The following is a 6920-nucleotide window of genomic DNA, read 5'->3' on the forward strand; positions in this document are numbered from 1 at the left end:
CGAGCCGCCCCCCAGCTCCGGGGAGGGCTGTCGGCCGAGCGGGGCTGCTCCCGGGGCGGCGGCAGGGCGGGATCCTCGGGCAGACGCGATGTTGGATTCTGGGGACACCTGAACGGGGGGAACGTTCCTCGCAGCGTCCCCGGAAGCTGCGGAGGACAATTTTCCCACCCATTTAGTTGATCTAATGGAGGGTGTCGCATCCCCCGTGGGCCTGAGCTCCGCTGCATGTGGCCCCTGATCCCTCCCTGGGTGGCCCGAGGCAGCAGGACGCAGAGGCTTGTATCGCACTCTGAGCTCGTGGAGGGGGTCAGAAATCCTCGCCTGGTCCCCGGTGCCGCTGTGGGGGCGGCAGGGCTGCGCCTCTGCGCACCGGATCCTGGCCTGGCTGCTTCGTCAGGGCATCTCCAGGAGTTGGCAGATGGTCGGGGCTTAATTGTGCCGGACGTGCGGGGACGTCATCGCTCCCCAGCCAGGGTGTGTCGTCTCCCGGGGCCGAGCAGCCTGGGGTCGGATTGATCTTGGTCTTCCTTGGATCCTCCGACCTGTTGCTTTGGGGATTGCGGCTGTGCCTTCAGTGTCCGGGGACGGCCCAGGCTGCTCTTTGTCTGCTAGTGCTGTGATCATCGTGTCCCTCGCTGGCGGCTGGGGGAGGAAGCGGAGGCTGTGCCTTGGGCATCCGCAGGAGCCGGGACTCCCGGGGCTGCAGCGCCAGCTCTGAGTTTCGGAGGTCGGGTAGGAAGCCCCATTTCCCTGAAGCAGGGCAGAAACCAGCGCAGGGTGCCTTGGAGACTGGCTGGGTTGGAGAAACGTGAGGTTTGCGGGCATCAGCCTGCTGCGTTGGATGGGTAGAGGTTTTAAAGACCCGTGTTTTCGCTCCTATTTTCTTTCCCTCAGTGTCATTCTTGCCCCTGTTTTCCTCCCCAGCAAGACGTGCAGAAACAGGAGCGGGCAACTGACCACCCTTGGCTCATTAGTGAAGCATGTCTGTGATGGCAGTGTTTGTTCGTTAGTGGTAACGAGGTCCGCCCAGCCCCTGATGCACCCCTAGATCCCCTCCCCAAGTGTTTTACCATGGAAGCAGGGTCCTTGCCCCCATTCTACAACCCAAGGTGCAGGGAGGTGGAGCAGATTTAGGATTTGAACCCTGTGCCAGCTTTGTGCTCTGGCTATTAGCCCAGGCTGACTCCCTCAGCTGGGCTGGGTCCACCATGCTCCTCTCCAGCAGGGGCCTGAAGACCTTGATAGGTTGGGTTATACCCATTTTATAGACTGGGAAACTCAGGCTGTGTGACTGTAGATGGTCATAACTGCTGATTTCTGTGCACGCCCAGCCTGTTTGCAGGCTGTAGGGAGAGTTCACTGGTGCTGCCCCCCAGAGCTGTCTTTCTTGTACCACCACCAGGCTGGCTTGTCAGCAGCACCAGAGCTGGGCAGACCCGAGCTTTTGGGCCAGCGGGAGGGGTTACGCCGTAGCGCTCCCAGTGGGAGATCAGCTTAACCCTGATCCCTGTTGGTCTTCAGGCCCCTGGTGGGGGCTGACCTAGGCAAGTGTGCCGTGGGGTTGGTTGTGGGGCATGAGGCAGCACCACTCTGACCAGTCACCACCTTCGCCCTGCACCGCTGCATCCAATTGCTGCGGGGACACGGGAGTACTGGATTTGGCAGCTCCTGTGGGGCCCAGCCCTCGAGCCAGCACCACCTCTGGGCTCGTGCCTCAGCTTCTGTTTGGGTGCTCCCATGTTCCAACTGCTCAGGCCATGGGGTGTCCCGCCCCCCCAGTAACAAAAGGGCTGCGTTGGGGGTATCATGGTGTTTGTGGGGGGTGGGGGGAGTCCTATCCCTGCCCCTCCCAGCTCTGCCAGGGACACTTGTCAGTGTAGCTCAGGCCAGAGAACAGAACAGCTCCTATTTAAGAGCGTCTTTAGGTCTATCCTTGTGCTGGGGGTTATTTCTTGCCAGTCTGATCCCAGTTGCTTGTACTGGGAGAATGACTCCTCCTTCCAGCACAGGGATAGCTTGGCTGTGCTGCCTTTGGGCCTGCTTCTTGGGATGTGCCTGAGGCCATGCCAGTGCCTGGGGCTATAGGCCTGTAATTGCCCTGAGAGAGGTAAATGGCACAGCCCCCATGGGCCACGTGAGGCCTCTGGTCTCTCCTGGGGCTGCTTTTCCATTAGGAGCTGGAGTTTGCAAATGCAGTTGGCTGCAAACTGCCTGCTTTGGAGCTTGCCCAGGATAGCATGTGCAGGGTGAGCTGGACCACGGGTGCTGTACTGGGTAAGATCAAGAGTCAAATGGCCCCAGACTGGATCTGAATGGCCAGGGGTTCTCCATGGGGCTGGTAGCAGCTGAAGTGAGTCTGCATTTGGGTGCTGGCGCTGGTCCAGGGCATCATGTCCATCGGGGTCTTGGTGCTCCCACAAAGTTCAGAGGACTGGCTGGTCAGATCCTGCTTGCAAGCCTCTGAGCTCAGTCCTTGCATGGATGCTCTCATTCTGGGATAAAAGGCCACACCAGGCCTAGCACCCTGCTGCTTATTCCCCATATGGACAGTGGTTTGGTCGGCCTGGCCTTGGCCCCTGTGCTGGATAGAGAACCATGCTGCCTGGGCGGGGTGTCCTGGTGGTGTCTCCAGCTCAGCCAGACCTCTGCTGCAGCCAGGAGCCCTCCCTCCTGCCCTGGGGGCCTGGAAGTGGGCACAATGAGATGGTAATGCAGGAGGAGCAGCAGGAAGAAACACAATGGCTGGCCCATCCCATGCATAATAGCTAAGCTCTGGTAGCCCTGGAGAGAGCAATCAACCCCCAGTGGTTTCAGATCGCTGGTCAAGGGTGGGGGCAGGAATCAGGTGCCCCCAGCCATAGAAAGGCCCTGCCCCAGCTCTGGGGCAGGCCAGGCAGCGGAGGCGCAGATTCCACCAGGCTGAATTAATGATTAAGCTCTGGAAGAGCCTCCGAGTCGTGGCTCTTCCTTGCTGAGAACTGGAAGGCCCCATCCACAGCGAAATACCTCCGGTGCGGAGGCAACTATGGCCCCGTGGGAGGACTCGGGAGTTATGGGGGGCTTTATTGTGGCTCTGTGTCCTTGCCCTCCTTTCTGGAGGAGGGGTTTGGTCTCTGGGTCTCTGCCCACAGCTGGGGGTCAGGTGGGGGAGCGTGGGCTGTGCCTGGCCCCAGGAGTCAGCACTTCCTCTGGGATGGGATGGGAAGGGAAGGGAAGGGGGAGTCGGAGTCGTGTGCTCAGTTATAGCAGAGCCGGGCTCAGAGCCAGGGCAGGCAGGGATGGGGACATGGGCAGGAGCTGTGCTAGGGAGGAAGGGGGTCCCCGAAGGGGGCTGAGGAAGGGCTGTGGCTTGGGGCATATCCACTGCCCCACCAGCCAGGCAGGACACAGTGATGGGTCCTGTCTTGTGCTGAGCTGTGCCATGCTGCTTGGAGTGGGGGGGCAGGGGGTCAGTGCAGCCCATCTGTCGGGGGCTGTGTTTCCCTCTGCGCAGCGTCTCCGTGTCATCAGAGCCCTGATGGCTGAAATGTGTCACGGGCTGAACCGCAAGGACTAGGGCAGCCGCCTCCTTCCAGATCCAGCCCTGGCCACATTGCTTGGAAAGGCACTGGGGATGCCAGGATGGCTCTTGGGGCAGATCCGTCACCATTCGAAATGCCATCTGTGTCCCCCAGCCCTGCAGTGAAGTAGCTGGCACTGCTGGCTGCAGCCCACGCTTCAGAGGTGCCCGTGGTTCTCCAGCTCCTTCTAGAGAGGCCGGCGCAGGCTTAAAGATACTCGACCGTGAGCTTTTACTGAGCCATCAGCTAGGTGCATCTGAGCTGGGGGAGCCCAGCTCAGGGGGCCTGGGCCATGTATTGAGGTTCTCAGATGCCAGCCCCATCTGCTGACCAAACGCCAAGCCGGGTGTCTTGGAGAAGCTGGCTTCTTGCTCTGCCCTAACCCCCTCTCAACGCCCGGGCCTCTTCTGCCATCTGTAACCTGCAAGACTGCTCCTGTCCTTCGTCACTGGGAGTCGTGCTTTCATGGAAGGCTCCCAGCACCCATCCATCTCAGCTGGATGCACCGTGCAGGGTGACCAGAGCCCCAGGCTGAGTCGTGCTGGGCAGGGCAGGGCCTGGGTTGTGGGTGGTGGGGAAAATGTGCTCTGCTGCTGATTTGCTGGAGGTGTTGGGACGCCTGGGTTCTCTTGCCAGCTTGGCTACTTACTGCATGGCTGCAGTCCAGTGCCTGCCTCCATTTCCCTACCTGTGAAATGGGGCTAATTCTTCCCTCTGAGCTGAGGATCGCAAGGAGCTTTGAGGGGCTGGGCTTGGCTGGATCTGGGGACAGGTGGCAGCTTCAGTGAGACATGGGAGACAACAGGTTAACTGGCAAATCAGGCGCCCATGAGGGCTGGGGGAGGGGGGCATTTGCTTGGCTCTAACACCTGCTGAGTCCCTTTGTTACCAGTTTACCTTGACAATGTCTGCCCCTAATGGCTCCAGCAGACCCAGTCAGGTGGGTACCTGGCTAGGGGGGCACCTATAGTCCCTGCTGCTGTTGCTGGGGGAGGGGGTTTCCCTTGAGACATTTTAGGAATCCTCAAGCACTTGTTTCAAGCTAGCCCCAGCCCTGTCTTGCCCTGGGTTTTCTTAGTGTCTTGGCTGCTCTGTCTCAGGGATCCTGCCCCTGCCTTGTGACAGCCCAGGGAAACTGAGGCACAGGGGTGTGTTCACTTAGATCCTGCCCCCGCCTTATGACTCCCTAGCATTGCAGCAGGGGAAATTGAGGCACAGCCTCATAGCTTGAAGGCCTGGCTGGGAAAACCAGGTCAGAGCTTCTCCCTGCTGCCACCCGGCCCTTATCCACCTGCCCCAGTGAATTTGGAGCCAGACAGGTTCAGAGCGAGCACTCATCCAGGGGCAGGCGCCGCCCACTGCAAAGCCCTGCACAGACGGTCTAGCCCTGATCCTGCAAAGGGGCCTTGGGGAGGTCTGATGTGACTGGCACCCAGATACTGTCACGTGCTGGGCGACAGGATGAGGCCCTGACTGGCTGGACACCCCCCACCCCGAGTCCACTGGTGGCAAAGGAGCTGTCTCCTCCCAGTCCTGGAGACCCCTGCCTGGCAGATCCACTGAACCCCACCCCCTCCCCGTTTAAGCAACAGCCTCGGCTCACTGGATGGCCGCCCTGGCTCGCCGCATGGCTGCCCCAGCTCGCCGGCTGGCCCCGCCGCGGCCCTGGCTCCCAGCATTGGCAGATGGCAAGGGAAGGCGGGGCTCCGCCTGCTAATTAGCTGGTGTTGCTGGGGGCAAGGCAGAGAGGGGGTGGCAGGGCTCAGGTACTCCTGCCGCCGGAGCCAGCACAGTGGTGACCACTGCCCAGCGCCGGCCTCCCCTCCCACTGCAGCTGTCCCTGCCCTCCCCGTGTCACACTGGGGTGCTGGTTCTTGTCTAACCGGCCTGCCTTTCTGTCATCTTCCCCCCCTTCTCCATCCCTCCCCAGCAGCCCTGCATCCATGTGAAACCTGAGCCTGCTCCAGCCCTGCCCCTTGGCTCCACTCTTCCACCAGGCTCCTCTCCATAAGGTTAGTACCGCCTGGGCTCCTGGCTCCATGGCTGGCTCCGCGATGGGGACCGTGCCGCTCCCAGGCCTGGCTCTGTGCGAAGTCTCCTGGGAGCTAGCATGCACTGGTGGGCAACACTGTGGGGAAGGGGCCATGGGAGGCTTGGGGGGCTGGGGGAAGGTGAAGGTGCTTTGTGGAGTTTGAGGGGCGATAGCAACAGAACTACATCCTGGGTTTGCAAAGCAAGGGTCTCCTCTCTGCCGCACGATGGAGGGGGTGAAGTCCTGGCCTGTCCCCAGCTCTGCCCCTGCATGTCCTCAGTCAGCTCCCCCTTCCCTTAGTTGGGCAAGGCCTGCTTCCAAGTGGGTTTTGAGCTTGTCTTTGCATCTCCCAGTGAAAGCTGCTCCTCCTACCCCAGGCTGTGTCTTCTTGCCTGGATCCCTTCGTCCCTCTTGCATTCAGTGAAACAACTGTGGTTTCAGGAAGGAGGAGGGGTGATTTGTGGGGCAACTTGTGGAGCCTGCGAGCTGCCCGGCAAGGCTCCCGCGCGGATGCTCTCCCATGTTCCCGGAGACGCTGGCCTAGGTGTGGCCCGGCGCAGGGAGCGAAGAATGCTGGAAGCTGGCAGAGGGAGGCAGAGCTGGAAAACAACCAGCTTGCAGCACACACGGGTGCTCGGACGCCCGGCTTCTCTTGCCAGCTTGGCCTGGCCTGGCAACTGCGTGCAGATGAGTCTGCATGCTAGCCCCACCAGAGCACGAGTACCTGGCAGAGGACGAGCTGAGTAGTTCTGCATATCTAGCCTAGATGTGTGATGGCTAGTGCTGCACCTCAAAGGTACCTGCGTGTGTGGTGGGAGGAGAAGACCGACTGCCAAATGCTCACGGCCTCCACAGTGCCATCTGCGAGCGGTGTTTGGCTGGGGAGGTGGACGCCGCCTTGGGAAACGAACACACACACACGGACACACTTGCACGCCGGTGTGGAGGATGAGTTTCTAATAAGCTGACAGCCACACAGCCTGTATTTACCGAGCCTTCCTTCAGATCTGTTAATGGGAGGCTGGTGGGCTAATGATGTCTTTAAAGGATCTTGTCCCCTCTCCAAGATGGGTGGGTTTTGTGGGGTTTTTGTCTTTGGGGGGTTTTCTGGGTGGGGCTGGCTTCTGCTCCCTTTGGACAGTTGGGTGATGCCATTCCCTCTCCCTTGCTATTTGTTCAGGTTGCTTCTGGCTCACCTACATTTCCCCTCCAGGCACAATGGGTCTTGGAGACCCCAAGCTGCGGGAGAAGGCCATCAGAAGGGCTCTTTGCATCTTATTTCTGTTTCTAGGGGCTGGCATGATATCCATGCCCTGCAGGACACCCCC

General features: G+C 60.4%; 1 protein-coding gene across 3 annotated transcripts in view; it reads left to right on the plus strand.

The window, feature by feature from the left end:
• The window catches only part of ZNF687 (zinc finger protein 687), a 39143-nt gene that overhangs the window by 402 nt on the left and 31821 nt on the right, over positions 1–6920 (plus strand). Inside the window, exon 1 of one of the 3 annotated variants that reach the window (XM_019556927.1) lies at positions 5382–5572. The exons of the other annotated variants lie outside the window; for them this stretch is intronic. The gene's annotated coding sequence lies outside the window, so the exon portion shown is untranslated. Of the gene's footprint in view, positions 1–5381; positions 5573–6920 lie in introns of those variants that run through there. 3 annotated transcript variants of the gene reach the window in all.

This window comes from Crocodylus porosus, unplaced genomic scaffold (assembly GCF_001723895.1).
Source record: "Crocodylus porosus isolate Cpor-Errol unplaced genomic scaffold, CroPor_comp1, whole genome shotgun sequence".
In the NCBI taxonomy this organism is placed as follows: Eukaryota; Metazoa; Chordata; order Crocodylia; family Crocodylidae; genus Crocodylus; species Crocodylus porosus.